Consider the following 17347-nt stretch of genomic DNA (forward strand, 5'->3'; position numbering starts at 1 on the left):
GGAGAAGGAGGCTGGTCATTGGTCGAGAACATGTCAGGTCAGGTTAAGGGTCAGGTGGTTGACCTGCTGAAAGGCTTATGTGGCCTTCCTCGCTGTTGTCTGTCCTTCCCATAGCTAAAGGTTGATTATTTTCGTATTAAAGTAACTGGATGATTTCCCGCTCGAGATTAAGTTTACTGAGAAGTAGTTTTGTGTTATACTTAGCGAACAGATGTATCACCATTGCTGAAAGACAACCTCATTTTGCAAACGTTTTGCAATATTCTAACATAGAATAGAAACAAATGTGTGTACATAATCCTGGTGATAGAGAGACAGTACAGCGGCAAACTACGAAAATCACCTCCGCTCAAAAAAAATTATGAGAGGGGAAGAGTTTAGTTAATTAGCATATAAAATGAATAACGCATCAATCAAAAATCATAGAAAAAGAGGTTAAGAGGCAGTGTGACACGATTATTAACTATCGTGAGAGACATGGGCACATAGTTAAAAACTAGTTTATACTTCTTCCAGCCGCTGTAATGGATGCCGACTTTAAACTTTGTGTGAGGCGAAGCACTTTTTCATTTAACGTTGCTGAAGGTGATTTCAATATTCCAGATTTAGACTGGGAGACACGAACTGGCGATGGAGGCGAAGGATTTGTTTTTGTTGTTATATTGAAAGTGCTTTTTGCTTACTTACTGAAACTGTAACAAGCGTCGACCAAAAAAGAGAGTTATGTACTTGAATTAGTTCTGTTGAACAGAGGAAAATTCTGTTGTCGGTACTGAAGTAGGGAGTGAGGTAGGGGAAATCATCATAGAAGAAATCCATATGTAAATCATACACAGAAGGAGAAGGTGGAAGGAAAACTAGTTAGATTTTTCTGAGTGGTGAGACGAGCGTTGCCTCTGGCTAGGTGGTGGTGGTGGGCGTATCCTGGGCGCACGTGGCGTCGCCAGGCAGGCAGGTAGGTACCTGCGTAACCTTTGCACTCGTGGCGTCGGAGGGGGGAGGGGTAGCCGTGTGTCACAGGTAAAAAGGGAGGTAGGGGGCAGTGTGGAGTCATGCCCCGCGGGTAGTCGTGGCTTGAGGGTAAACCTTTCTACCTTCTTATTTTTTTCTTTTCTGCCTTGTTTTCACCAAGAGGACGCCTTGTCTGTTATCTATCTTCATTTTTCGCAGTTTTATATGTATTTCTAAAAGCAGGAGTAGACATGGATGAAAAGTACATGGGATAGATAGACAGCAAGTAAGACCTGTTGGCCTATGTTTAAGTTGCCTGTTTCTTTTTTTGGAGTTTGATCTAAATCATGTAAAAGAGGACGTTATTCACCTCGATTACAGAAGGGCGCTCACATGAGATACTAGTGAGGAAAATATAGAGACTCATGCCATTAATAAGGACGTTATAAACTGGGTTATTAGGACGTCATTGTAAAATTTCAAATGGTACCACTGCAGCCACGTGAGTTACCTCCTCATTTTTGGGTCATGTGAGTGAATATGATTAAAACCACAAGGTAGGTAGGTATCCTTGCGCCCGGAGTTGCCGAGCTTCTGAAATGCAGTATTTCATTGTATTTATTCATACTGCCATCTGAGGTGCTTGCTAGCCATGGGTTCATGCTCGTTGTTCTACTGCTTTATATATATTGCAGATCAGGGTGGGAAAAAAAATCGGTTTAGAAGGGCCGGCGACACGTTAGAAAAAAATAGTGAAATTAAAACCAGTGTAAAGAAAATAAAACTGAATTAAAGAAATCTTTATTCATAAAGAGTATTCGAAAAGACACTCAGTGGGAAGAAAGGATAGCATTCAAGGCCTCTTTTAGATAAGAACAGAATTGACCTCAGCTCTTGAAAGCATTTATTGTTTAGTATTACAATTCGGGGAATTTTCATTGTGTTCTTATTTGAATTTTCATCCACGAATAAGAAAATGTCTGAAATGAAAAAGGAAAGGTGAGAAAGTCACTTGTTTTTTCTTCAATGCCTATTTTTTTTTTCTTTTAAGTTTCGGTATTCGCTGTATGTAATCGTACTTCTGGCCATTCCTGTCTTCCCGCTGAGTTAAACGTACACACACACACACACACACACACACACACACACACACACACACACACACACACACACACAAACAAACACACGCACACATACACGCGCACGCGCGCTGAGGGGGGAGGGGGGGGGGGTTACTTTCAGGCCGACACAGGAAGTCTGTAGGTGAATCTCCTCTTTTTAGGCTCCTGGAAAGTTCATTCAGAACCTGTCAACCTTCCCCATACAACACATGCCCTTCATAAGTCCCCAGCGCCTCCCCCGTAGAGCCAAACAAAGAAAATGGATATTTTAAGGTCACCTTTGGTGCCCTTTGGGATATCAATATTTTACCTGGAAAAAAAGCAGAGAGTAGAAAGGGGTACTCGTTACACTCTTTGAGTATAGGGGATATGGCCCGTGTCATTATTATCTTCACTGGTTCGTATTCCTTTACCTGTTGTCGTGCGTTATTAGATTATTGGGTGCGTATGAAATCGTCAATGATGGCACAGTATATATATATATATATCATAACAAAGAGTGAAGAAGGCCAGTCTGGTTGTGGCTTGAGATGGCTCTGACTCAGAATGTTTCTCTCCAACATCCCCGCCTGACGCCACACAGACACGCTATGTCTCAGCCTTCATTACGGCCCAAGCAATCGATTTCAGAACTTTGGATAATGATTTTGATATACGCCTCAGATAAAAGAACTGATAGAGTGTGCGCAACGCCGAGCATTATACCCGACTGACCCTTCATTTAATCTACTTTCTTTTAGCTTTTTTATGTAATATTTTCTTCTTTTTTTTTCCTGCATCTCTTACGCTCGGGTGGTTATAAACAAGACTAGAAATAGACTCGTTCCCAGTTCACTAGTGATACCGATGTGTATCGTCGCCCCCAGCAGCAGCAGCAGCATGAGGCATATCGATCCACAGGAGGAGTTTTCTATGGACGTCTGCATTCTCTCACCTTCCGATAATTTTCCCTTTGAGGGCCAGCGCGCCAACAACAGGTGTCACACAAGCCTAGCCTCCCACTCAGGTCCGATGATGATGACGTCATCTCGTGACATGTCAAGCGCCAAAGAGGGGGTAGGGGGGATTTCAGAATCACCGTTGGTGAATCGCCGCGGGGCAAGCCGACCTTTGGGGCAGCGAGAGGGAAGGGCATACCTCTCTCTCTCTCTCTCTCTCTCTCTCTCTCTCTCTCTCTCTCTCTCTCTCTCTCTCTCTCTCTCTCTCTAGCGAATGACGTCAGTGTGGGTCAACCCCAATTTTTTTCCCCTTCTACCGTGGCCACAGAAGTACAAGACGATCTTCTTAAAAACTTTTCTTTAATTTGAATAATATGTAAACACAGTGATGCTCCAACGCATCATGTGCAACATAACGTGATATATAGACGATATAGAGACTCATATAGACTTTCCAATTAATTACGACGTCAGTAGTTCTCTATAGAAGCCAATCAACTTGACGTCAATAAAACTACTCGAGTGTAAACCCCGATGCAGCACTGTCAGTAATGCAAATATTTACTGTTGAGCCGAGCTATACGTGGGTTCGACTGCTGTGAATGTTACCCGTCCACTGAGTTTACATGGCAAGGGAAAAAAACTGGATATATATATATATATATATATATATATATATATATATATATATATATATATATATATATATATATATATCTTTCATACTATTCGCTATTTCCCGCGTTAGCGAGGTAGCGTTAAGAACAGAGGACTGGGCCTTTGAGGGAATACCCTCACCTGGCCCAATTCTCTGTTCCTTCTTTTGGAAAATTAAAAAAAAAAAAAAAAACGAGAGGGGAGGATTTCCAGCCCCCCCGCTCCCTTCCCTTTTAGTCGCCTTCTACGACACGCAGGGAATACATAACGTTAATGATTAGGGCCTCCGCTGCCCATGCGGTCTCAGCGAGCATAAGAATCAAAATCATCATATCCTGAGGAACATCTTAGTGCTTGTGATGTTAACTGGATCATTCTAATGCGTACTTCAGTAACCAGATCATTATTCATAGCTGGTCTGGAAGTTCCAGTCATGACGTGAATGAATTAAGAATCGGCACTGAGGTACGAATACTTTTTGATTCGAAGGATCGTATTATTATTATTGTCATATTTTTTTATATACTTTGTCGAAAACGAGCGGTTGTGCAGTGTATGACACCCGCTTGCAGACAATACATGCTCCATTGTATTATGTACATTCGTCATCACTTTACACACACACACACACACACACACACACACACACACACACACACATAAAAAAATATGCGAGGAGCAAAAGCAACGTAAGCCCGAGGCTTAACATCGAGGTAAGCCCAGAGCGGGAAACGGGTTAATTGTGTTCGTTCGTTGTACATCCGGATTTGGGGATTTAGGGTCGTGACGTCAACCCACTTCCTATGGCGCCCTTGAACAGTTCAGATCTACGGCAGCGTCGTCAGATTGCCCACCCACCCTCCAACATGTCGGTGACATCTCGCACAGAACATCCCTTACTGATAATAGCCTTATCTATCAAATCCTCGACCTTCACGAGGGAAAGTAGCGGGATCCGATTACCTAAGGTCAGAATAACTGACATAGCGGTTTCCCTTACGCGTTATGCCTCCGCTATAAACAGCACCTAATAGAGGAGAGGGTATATGAAGGGGGAAAGTTCTGTGCGAAGGGTTGTAGCGAGAAGGATAGCGTGTTTAGTATAGATTTGTGGGATCATTTTAGTTATGATAGATCTTTGCACGCTAGTGATGGTCTTCACTTAAGTGGAATAGCTAAAGCCCGCCTTGGCAGAGTACTGGATGAGAATATTAGGCCTTTTTTTTCCAATTGAGATAAACTACTCAGGAGCATAAATTACGGTCTAGCTAACGAAGGAGCTAGGAGAGTGTGGGGGAGGATGAGGTAGTAGCTGTTGGGGGGAAGGTTGTTGCGGGGGTGTTGGGGTGGGGGAGGGGGATCTGAGTGCGAACGGGACCTGAGAAACAAGGTTAGAGGATGGATGGGACCTCGGTGGGCGGTTGGGATCCTCGGCTAGTAGTGGTAACCTCACAGACAGAGGGATTAACAAAGGTCAAAGTGAGGTCAGGTGGGGGACAACTCTGGTAGCATAAGTCACTATAGAAGACCCAGCTTCACGAATTTGCTGGAATTTTTTAACATCATTTATCAGAATTAGGACGAAAATCTAGTCTGATGTCGTACATGTAGATTTCCAAAAGGCTTTCGATGAAGTTCCTCACAAGTGACTTTTACATTCAAAGCAAACGGAATCAGTGACGAACTCAGCACATGGATCAGAGACTGGCTTACCGGAAGAAAGCAGCGTCTAGCCTCAGTTGCTAGACGTAACGAGTGGCATGCCACAGGGGTCGGTCCTAGGCCCAATTCTTTTCATAATATACATTAATGACCTAGAACTCGATCTAGTATCGAAGATCTTCAAATTTGCTGACAGCTGTAAACAGGCGGGACTACGAAATTATTCAGAGAGATCTTAACTTACTAGCAAAGTGGTCAGACAGATGGCAAATGAAGTTTAATGTAGACAAGTGTAAAGTTATGCACTTTGGAGACAAGAATATACGTTACGATTACAAACTATTCGGAAACTAACTAAAGTAAATGAAGAAAAGGATCTTGGAGTTGTCATTTGCAACAATTTAAAATACACTAAACAGTGTCAAGCAGCATGTAAGAAAGGCAACCAAATGTTACGTTTCATAGCCAGGAACATTGATTATAAGACACCAGAAACAATTCTCACACTTTATAATTCTCTATTATATATATATATATATATATATATATATATATATATATATATATATATATATATATATATATATATATATATATATAAATATATACAAAGATTACTCAATACCTGTACATTTAGAAGCATTTGTCACAAAACACCCATGTTGCTGAAAGCCCAGCTAGACTGTAATTATATATTTCTATCTGTATTTTGATAAGTATATTTAGGAATCAACTTTCACTAGATTCAAAACTGGATACGGACATGGAGTGTTGTGTCATGTGTGCTGTCATGAAATGTTTGCATGTTCATAACAAAGGTTTTGTAGGATTCCGAATGGCTCTTTTTCAACTCATTTCGTAATTGCATGTCCAGTGTTTTGAAACCATTTCATTACGTAATATCTGATGAACTCTGGTATCATCAACATAATTCTCAATTAATTGTGAGGTTATACAAGTTGATAATTATGTGCTAACGTAATTGTGACTGATTAAAACTTTGGTATCACTATCGCTCCGCAATACAAAAAGAAAAGAGAGAAAGTGACAGCATTTTGTTGCTTTCGATATATTGAGGATTAGTTCACTGCTTAAGCTAACCTAGTATGGATGTGAAGAGGGCATATTTCTTTAGTACTACGTAATAACCAGCGATATTAATGTCGTTATTTGTTGACAAAGACTCCATGTTGGGGTGTCGAAGAAAGACGGCGATGATTTCAAGGACCCTTGGTGCGTTCTCACGTTTCTCTGGCAGCACACGATCGGGACGGAGTTCATCTTGTTTCTGTTAGAGCTGATGCAGCTTGATCCATAGACCCACGATATGTTGCGTGGCCCAGCTGCCGCCTCCGAGGGTGGTTGACTGGGGGAAAAAGCCTCTCACTGCAATGTAACAACTATACTGAATGCCGCTGAGTCAGTTTTTAGAGGTTCTATAGGCAGTATTTCTAATGACAGAGGTGCATGGTCGACATAAATAGGTTTTAGTTGTGTCAGGAGTGGCAAGCAGGCACGCACACACACACACACACACACACACACACACACACACACACACACACACACACACACACACATACATACACACAAACACGGATTCTGTGACATCTTTACGAAAGGGAAATCCTGCCTGTTGTTTATATCCTTTTATGGCTCCTGTGCATTTCTCATACACCATTTTTGCGGACAGTCTCGTAGTGCCTCGTTTTCTTAGACGAATATCTCCGGTATCGTATCTTATCATTCTTTTTAGATACTCGTCTCTGGTTATCTGGTAAGGAATTAGGTCATGTCCATTTCTAGTCTCGTGTCCTTGGTTCAGCTCAGTCAAGGGCCTACTACATTCATTCATGTACACAGACAAGTATATCAGCTCTGCTCGGTGTTGATGATTCAAAACATTGAAGATGACGCAGTTTCATTGCCATAGAAATTTCCAGTGTAGGTTAGAGAATCGGTTTATGTAGAAGATGAACACGGACCCAGAGAATGAATTTGCCTCAAGAGGGGAACCTTATCTCGTGTCCAGTAGTAATTCTACGGGGCGACCTACCATGCTTATGAGAGTCTTTGGCTCGGCACTCGTCTCCCGTAGAAACTGTGAAGAAACAGTAATTTTTTTTTTGACTGATATTTGAGTAAAACTGTATCATCAAGTTAGTGAGGCTCGTTTGCATCGGTTATATAGGATCGTATGTCTAGATTTCGACAATCATAAACATTATAATTGGTTTTGCTTGCATTTTATCGCGAGAAGTTTTAAATGCTAGGGACCATGGCTTCTCTCTCTCTCTCTCACACACACACACACACACACACACACACACACACACACACACACACACACACACCGCAATATCGGTTTACTCAGAATTTCCCTAATTGGAGAGACCTTGAAGCAATTAAGCTAGGTGAATGCGTTCTCTCTCTCTCTCTCTCTCTCTCTCTCTCTCTCTCTCTCTCTCTCTCTCTCTCTCTCTCTCTCTCTCTCTCTCTCCGTGTGTGTGTGTGTGTGTGTGTGTGTGTGTGTGTTTAGGAAGGAGCTAAGTTTCTTGGTGCATTAAGGAGCGTGTTGAAGGGAGAGGTTGGCGTCTGTGAGAACCAAAGATGGGTGTGTCTGAAGGGATGGTAATCCCGCGGGTGTTGTGTGGACGTGAGTCTCACAGGTCTTGAAGGCAAAAGATGGATGGATAGGCAGGCTGGGACAGGTGGCACGTGTTGAAAATGATACGCCCAAGGATGTTATGTGGTGTGAGGCGGGTTCATCGCGTGAGGAATGACAGTGTTAGAGTGAGCCGTGGTGGTAAGCGCAGTGTGAGCATGAGTTGACCATGGTGTGCGGAAATGGTATAGACAAATGGAGAGGATGATCGAAGAGAGGCCGACTTATTGGATCTACGTGATAGCAAGTGGAGAGAGAGAGAGAGAGAGAGAGAGAGAGAGAGAGAGAGAGAGAGAATAATAAAAGGGGCTGAAGTAAAGAAGGCTTCAGGGTATCGGGACCTGAACATTCATAAGGGTGAGGGGGGGGGGGGTCGTGCATGGGACTGAAACAACTTCATCGAAGTGGTATATGGGGAGTCGACGAGCAATCACTGGACTAAGCCAGGACATATAAAGCCGTGAAAGTAAACTACAGAATAGCCAGTGGGGCTTTCCCTCTGACTGGAATGCTCGCGTTTCAGTACAATATAAAACACAGCTTTATTTTGACACTAATTTACCCGTTCGCCAAGGCGAGAAAAATGAGGAGGTATATATATATATATATATATTATATATATATATATATATATATATATATATATATATATATATATATATATATATATATATATATATAACAATGCGGTGTAGATGTTGCCTGTAGGTCGGCCTATTCTCTGGTACATCATGTCTCATTTCAGCTTTGGGTCCCATGGTAAATGCTCTGCTTCAACAGTCTGATGGTGACCCTTCAACCTTCAGCACTGTTACGCGTTTCTAATCCACGTCTGTCCATCAATTTGGAAGGGATTCCATGCCAGCTGTTTATTTTTTCTTTTCATTTTTCGGGTTGGGTGTATACAGTCTGTAGTTTGTTTTTCTTTTTTTTTTCGTCCTAGTTGTAGTGATGCAGCTGGTAATCCAGCCAGGGGACCCAATTATTCTAATGAGTAATTGACAGAATGCAGTGAACGGTCATTTATTTGTTTAATCTTATTACGGTAACATGTTTATCGTTCCTATGAATACAGTGATATCATCATTATGTGAGCTGACTGGATGGTTTGTTAAATCATTGTTCCTTGTGGGGTGTTCAGTGTGCTCTAGTGTGGTTTCTCGTTATCTTTCTTCTGTGTGGGTTCGTCTGATATGTTGTCGTCCTTATCAGCAGTATAGAAGACAGTTCGATTATTTTCATTCAGGATATTCGAGAAAATAAAGCGTCTCTGACGAATTCATTATTCATAGAGAACTTTAAAAGAAATGCTACTGGGGAAGCGTAAGTAGAGCTCCAGTGCAAAGAAAAATGAAGAGTTGGGAGAGTTTCAGAGAACGTCTTTGTGGAATGTACAGTACGATCAGGCTAGGCTAAAGGATACTTTTTCTACATCTTCCGTTCAAGTGTGAAACTCGATGTTCACAAAACATAGCCCAACGTAGAGCGAGAAAAAAAAAGAGAGAAAGAAACGATCATTTTACGCAGTGTTTGAGGTAAACAGAGAATATAGGTGGGTTAACGAACCTAAGAAAGATGCTTCGGTTGGGGGTCGAGTGGATCAAGGTATGGATGGGACGGTATTGGAGGCGGAGAGTATGAAGGATGATATAGGCTGGAGAGGGTGATGGATGACTGTATTATAGCCGAAGGCTACGAGGGTTGAGGGGGAGAGAGGAGAAGGAGGATGAGGACCAGGCAAGAGATGCATGGATTGATGACTCCGTAGCTGAAGGAGGCTACAGGATCGAGGAGAGGACCAGAGACAAGATTGACTAACTTAATAAATTCTCTTTGAGAAGTAACTCGATATTTGTCAACAAAATGTGGAAGCATTGTTGATGAAACTGAAGAGGGAAATTGATATACGTTTTTCCGACGCTTGATTTATGGTTATTGAAGTCTGATCTACGAATGCGGTGCCGATTCACAGTACTTCTCCCATTATTCCTCTGGTGACGTACAGTATATATAAGGCTTTGGATTTCAATGTGGGTCGACCCGTTTTTCCATCAGGTTAGCTACGATCATCTTTTCGATCAAGTTGTTTTATATTTACAATCACCTTGTTTTCTTTTTGTTTTTGTTTTCGGTTGATATGTCTTGGCCACCACTATTTCCTTGTATATGGGAATAGGAGTAGATTGATAAGTAGATGCATGAGTTAGGTGCATTTCCCTTTGTGCAGGAAATGGTCGTTGTCCGGCATATACTTGGCCGAAGATCAACTTCTGCTAGAATCATTACTGCGCCAGCGACCTACGTGTAACCTTGCAAGTCTGACTGTTGTGTGAACGAAACGTAAACCAGAATAGGGGAAGAAAAAGCAACAATAAATAACAGCCAAGTAGAAATCGTTCAAGGGGGGAAAACAAAAGAAGCCAAGTAAAAGTATTTACCACCTGTGTTGTAGACGGAGGCAGGTTGGGGTAGAGAGAGAGAGAGAGACAGAGAGAGAGAGAGAGAGAGAGAGAGAGAGAGAGAGAGAGAGAGAGAGAGAGAGAGAGAGAGGAAGATCTTCACTACGCTTGCGGGGTCTTCGTGATAGTGGTGTCCGCAGCTATATGGTTCCCCCTCCAGCCAGCCAGCCAGCCAGCCTAGTCAGCCAAGCCAGTCACCGCCCAGCCTTCGCGGGAAGAGCATCCGGACGGACTACAGCGGCCCGGGCCGTTGCATTGTCAACATGCGTTCGTGAATATTCCCAGTGAGGTAGTGTGTTTGTGGTGATGCGGCTTTCCCCTGTGCCGCCCTTGGGAGAGACCAGGTGTCGTCATAAGGGTCTCAGTGCAGGAGCCCGGGGGTTCCTGGTGTGCCCGGGGAGGGAGCGAGAGAGAGAGAGAGAGAGAGAGAGAGAGCCCTACTTTTACCGTGGATAAGATGTAACAGGTGGCCTCGCGGAGGGGAGGTGGCAGGAGAGCCGTCGTTTTAATTCATATATATTTTTTCTGTACACCTCTGGAGTTATGAGGGATGTAGATAATTTTTTCCCCCTTTTTTTTTTTTTTTCCCCGACCTCTCCCTTGGATAGGAATGGGGAAAACCTTTACCATCGCTGTTGTCGATGTCCGTATCAGATATGAGAGAGGAAAAAGAGATTGATTGACCGGAGCTACATCGAAGGTGCATTTCGTTGTTTTCCACAGTGGACTCCTTCCGTGGGTGATCACATTGGACAATAAGGTAAGGAACTGGACCTTATCTTACAAGCGTTAGCCACCACTGGTAACCTACGGCCATCATATCCTCGACGTGCTGTAGAGGAGATGGGTTACACACACACACACACACACACACACACACACACACACACACTGCATCTACAGCCTAAGGGTTGTTGTTGCTTCCATATTCACTTGGTCGAGGCAGAAACCTTATTGTCATCACCCTCACGTGTGGGAAGAGAGATGAGGCGCAGTGCAAGTCAGTTTTTGACAAAGAAAACTTATTGATCTCTGTTCAGGTTCATCATCTCCGTCGCTCTGTTGTCCCTTGTCGTGGAGGAGGAGAATATTGTCCACTGTATGCAGTCGTCAGGTATACAAGTTTACATAGTGAAACACATGCACACAGACATCGAAATACACATACACACACACACACACACACACACACACACACACATATATATATATATATATATATATATATATATATATATATATATATATATATATATATCCCTATAGGGATGATATAATGCTACTATTTCTTTTGCATGTCGTGGAAGGAGATTACAGGGGTCGGGAGCTAGAATTCTTTCCCTTCTGTGTTATCACTTTCCAAAAATAGGAATAGGGGAAGGAGTCAAACGGGAGGTCTTTCCCCTGCATCTCATTCATCAACTCATTGAGCTTCCTCGAACCAGTACACAGTTAACATATATATATATATATATATATATATATATATATATATATATATATATATATATATATATATATATATATATATATATATATATGCGTAATTTAAAACGATTAGATTAGAAAATCATACGAAAGGTAATCGAGTCATCTATATAGCGTCTCTATTTAGCTCCTGTTAGAACCACACCCTCTTCTGTTTTCCCCTCTCAAACCGTGTTGCTTTTACTTTCCTTATCACAACACGCCAAGCCAGTCTCGCTCATTGGTTCCCGAGCAAACACAGAACTCACCTCAAGGAAAGATAAATAGTACCCTGAAAATTCAGTGCTTTGCATTGGTCTGTCTGTTGCTTATTTGGGCTTTAGGTCAGTCATATGACAGGGTCACTTAAAAGGCCTTCACATTCAAGTTATGACCAGTCAAATGATATGGAACACCCTCCTCCTTCAGGTGTTCAGTATATATGTTGTAAGGCTGGCGTATGCTAAACGCGCTCTCGCTGTATGTATATATATATATATATATATATATATATATATATATATATATATATATATATATACGCTACCTCGCTTTCGCCATTTCCCGCGATAGCGAGGTAGCGTTAAGAACAGAGGACTGTGCCTTTGAGGGAATATCCTCGCCTGGCCCCTTCCCTGTTCCTTCTTTTGGAAAAAAAATAAAGGGTAATTAGAATGCTGATAGCTTCAAGCTGCTATAAACACCAGCCAGATAAATTACAACATCGAGGGTTTTCAAGGTAACTACCAAACTGTGCACACGATCTCTCTCTCTCTCTCTCTCTCTCTCTCTCTCTCTCTCTCTCTCTCTCTCTCTCTCTCTCTCTCTCACACACACACACACACACACACACACACACACATTGCATATTAAACCCTCGTTAGTTCTTGAATTACAATACCATTTGGCTCGTTATCCGCGGGGAACTCATCTCGGTCAAACGATGCCAGTATGAGTTCAACGTAACTCTTCGCTAAGTAAGAACACAATACACTAATTGATATTGAAGACCGGGAGGGGTAGTAATCTGCTGCTGATTCTTAACGTTTAGATGATTAAAAAAAAAATAAAAAAGATTACTGTCGTAGACAAAGGAATTCAGACAGCAACAGACACTATTGGATTCCTCTGAAGTTGCTTGTGATCGTGGAAGAATTCAGAAAGCTCACAAGTTAGTGTGGTTAGGAAGAAGACAATCTGAATGCTGGTTGGAGAAGGTTTTCTACTTTATGAGTAGCTGATGAGCCTTACGCTTGAAGAGGAATGATTCTCGATTTGTCGCGTTGAAAGGAAATCTGAGGTTTACCATATCCTAGCACACATCAAGGCGAAATTAGGTGCACTTGTTTTCGTACGATTTAAAAGATTATGACAAAAAAGTTTTGATCCAATTACTGCCGCTGAGCTTTCCTGAAAATCAACCCATTAGTGTGAGAAAGGATGCTTGAATCTGTCTCAGGGAAACCCCTATAACTGTTGAGAGAGAGAGAGAGAGAGAGAGAGAGAGAGAGAGAGAGAGAGAGAGAGAGAGAGATAAAAGAATCGATAAACTTTTTTGCGCTGCTCATGTTTTAACGTATGGTATGGATTCTGTCTTAAATAACCTTGAGACATTGATTCGCCTTAAATCTAAAATATCTTCCGTCACAAATATATACAATGAGTTTTTTTGTGATTATGTAAATTTGAGCGCGTGTTAAGATTTCTTGTTTGACGATTTACATACGTTAGGAGACAATGTTTTTGAGCAGATTCGGTACTAGTAGGCTATCATTTAGCCATATGATGGGAGAGAAATTCACCCCTGCATGTATTATTATCATTATTATTATTATTATTATTATTATTATTATTATTATTATTATTATCATTATTATTATTATTTGTTGTTATTATTTTCGTAAAAGTGATTTACGCGAATTACTTCCAAGCTTTGCTGTTTCCACAGTCAAATACGTACGCTTTCACAACTTAAGGCTCGTGTATAATGCTCGAAGATATGGGCGTTTATCAAGAAATGAATATAGTAAACTGGTGTATTCGGCAGCCGAAACACAGCAACACTAATAATATGTGACTAATTAACTTTGGCTGATATTTTTTTCCTTCCACCATATGTTATTTATACCGTAAGATTGAAATCGAACAGACTTGTCAGACATGAATGATATCGGGAATATATATATATATATATATATATATATATATATATATATATATATATATATATATATATATATACTGGAATCAATAACTGAATGGTGATCCGCAAAATAATCTGCAGTCTTGTCTCGGATGATGGTTTCCATAAGTCTTCTCTGGAATTTCTAGCTGATTGGACGATGATTTACTTGGCAGGGACATTTTTGCCTTTTACGAATTGCATTTATTACATTGACAAGCTTAAATTGATGTGGGACATCGTCTTTAGCAAGTGAAAGGGAGGGTTAACTACCTAATTTTTTGCTTTGTTAATTGATCGTACATGAAATTCATCGGGACCTGCCGTTTTGTTTACTTTTCCTTCCATATCTTGCTGACGGTATATCTTTCGAACTTGTCAGTATGTGGCAAAATGTTCTCCGCCGCTAGCATTGGGACTGGACCTGGAACATTAAAGTTGTCCATGAACGGTAGATGTGGATGAAAGAGTAAAGATGATAATTGACGATCTTTGCCATAACTTCATTGTTTTGGACTAAACCACCATTCTCCTCAACCAATAATTGGGTAATGTCACTCCAGTTTTTACGCTTCATACTGACGTTTACTTTGCCGTGTAGGCTTTTAATTGTTCCACACAAATAAACGTAATTTACTCATTTATGTTGGTTATTGCTCTCTTTGAGTCTTCCTTTGTGCTGTTTGCTTTGACATCAGACATTTCTTTATTTCGCCGTCTTCTACGCAGTGACACTTTATGTTTTCTGTACTCGTTTCAAAGTTTAACTGAACCTTTCCAAAGCATTGTCCATATCAATATCATTAACGATATCACCCCAGGGTATCCTATCAAGAGCAATGCGAACAGTGATTATAAGAATTTCAGAAGTCTGAAATATGATATATACTTTTTGATTCACGTCTGTCATGTTGACAAACGTTACAAACTGTATTAAAAGCTCGCTCAAAAGTGAGTTGTCGCTAATCACAAGTAACAGACTTTTATCCAACCACAACTTTATCCTTGTATCTAAAATTAAAACAAATGGGTTTATGCCATGAACAGTTTTCCCAACGACTTGTATTAAGGCACCATCAAAACTAGGCAGTGCTGATACTAGATTTCTCACCACTATGTTATTGATATGCTAAAAAAAAACCTCCACTCATAACCTAATCCTGGGTCCTCGTAGGGTAATATGGTGTTATTTTCTTACGAAGTTTGCCTTTAATCTCGACATTAGATAAAGTCTGTGTCAACAACGTCTTAGTAACATGATTAAGGTTAAAAGTCACTGCAATATTCCATCGCTTACTTTGTTTTCGCCTTTGATATTAACATGAGTGTATCTTGGAATGTCACATTAGCCTCGCATACATTTAATTAAATATCTTTTTAAGATTCAAAGATGCCAGTTATGCAATAGCTTTCTCCTAATGCAATTATATCCTCGAAGAAAATTGTTTAGTAAACGTCGCGCATTTACATATTCCTTTTATGAAGTGACTGAGGAGGATTGCTTATGAAGTTGTAGTTTTGTAGGCGCATAGTTGTCACGAGAGATGAGCGGTTGTGAAGGTGAGCTGAAGGGTGTTGTTGTAATGTTGAAAGTTGTGATGGTGATCGTCCGTCTGTTCAATTTGTGGTTCGGGGGTATTCGACTGAGTCTGTGAGCCGACAGTTTCCTGTGGTGGAGCGGGTTTGACATTCGGTCCACAGTCATCCTGGCTGTTCATCTTCCCCCTCTCCCCCCGAGTGGCTGGTCGATAAGATGGGTACCTGGCGTAGGCTAGGGCATATATAATGACATCACTAATGAGATGGTCTTGATTAAGGCATTCATTTAGCCATGAGATCTCAGCTACAGCAATATAAATATACTGTTGTGGTGTCATATTAGATCCACTTGTTGCCTTGAGTGAGCTATCACATCTGCACCTGTTGAAGTGTGATATTATCAGAACTGTATTATCATTATTTAACGTTAAATGTTATAATGGCGGGTTGATAATTTAGTGGCTGCAAGCTAGCATCTTCTTTTTCGATTAGGTTTTAAGTGCGTGACTACACTCAATTAATGACTTATAAGTGCGTCACCACACACTCCATTAATGACTTTTAAGTGCGTGACCACACACACTCGATCAGTGACTTGTAAGTGTGTGACCACACTCAGTTAATGACTCGTAATTTCGTGACCACACGCTCTGGGGAGCCACACACACACACACACACACACACACACACACACACACACACACACACACACACACACACAGGACCCGGGGGAGGGGAAGAAGGCAGCAGCTGTAATTAGCCCCACAAGAGCGACCGAAAGTCAGAGCGCGAGAGGGGAAGGTGTTCATCGATTCAAGTTTTTTTTTTCGTTTATTGAAAAGATCCGACCGAACCGCTATTGGTGGGGGGTGGGGGGGGGGTGACTCACCCCACCCACTCACCACACTCCTCTCCTCCCCTCCCTCTTTCCTCCCCCCTCTCCTTCCCTCATGCTCCTCTTGTCTTAAAGGGACATAAGTCCACCATGCTCGCCTTTGTGGACTCTGCCGATCTGACAAAGATTATCTTTATCTTTTTCTTTTTTGAAAAAGATATTTCGCCCGTGAGATCTTTTCAACCCTGTCAGTCTAAAGTCTGGTTTAAGATACTTGGCCAGTGAGATTTTTTTTTGATGCACACAGGGGAGTCTCAGCCATTGTACTGTCAGCAGTTACTGTCCAATTCGTATTTTCTAAACCTCGTTTTCTATAATATTCATCAAAACTCAATGACTTTTACCCCCCTTTCTCTGCGTTCGCCTCGTTCTTATAGATTGTAGACACGCATTTCTCCTATACTGTCCTCACCTTTCATTCAGCTCTTCCTCACTTGCCGGTATTCGCACACCGATGGATATCGGCTGTGTGGTGGGCCATGCATTGTGGAAATGCAGGCCCCCCTTCCTCTCTCTCTCTCTCTCTCTCTCTCTCTACACACACACACACACACACACACACACCAAAAAGTCTTACATACACTAACGAGTGAGAAATACTTCTTCCACAGCGAACTCCTCTAAAGTAAAGAAGAATTACCAAAGGCATTTTTGATGACTGGGTGGATAGATACCTTTAGTGAAGGGAGCGCTCGCGAGATCACGCCCCTCGGGAACCCTGCCCTTCAAACATCACTCTCCTTCGTCAGGAGGTTAAGAGATGCAACGCACTTTTGATGAGATTTGAGATAATCTTAAATTCACGAGAGAG

General features: G+C 41.5%; 1 protein-coding gene across 9 annotated transcripts in view; it reads left to right on the plus strand.

Moving 5' to 3' along the window:
* Positions 1-10640: 10640 nt before the first annotated feature.
* Positions 10641-17347, plus strand: part of Fife (regulating synaptic membrane exocytosis protein fife) — a 434397-nt gene continuing 427690 nt past the window's right edge. For 8 of the 9 annotated variants that reach the window (XR_011714138.1, XR_011714139.1, XM_071674263.1 and 5 more), the window contains exon 1: positions 10641-10742. The gene's annotated coding sequence lies outside the window, so the exon portion shown is untranslated. The remainder of the gene's footprint in view (positions 10743-17347) is intronic. The other variant, XM_071674264.1, reaches the window with a different exon arrangement.

This window comes from Panulirus ornatus, chromosome 19 (assembly GCF_036320965.1).
Source record: "Panulirus ornatus isolate Po-2019 chromosome 19, ASM3632096v1, whole genome shotgun sequence".
NCBI lineage: Eukaryota > Metazoa > Arthropoda > Malacostraca > Decapoda > Palinuridae > Panulirus > Panulirus ornatus.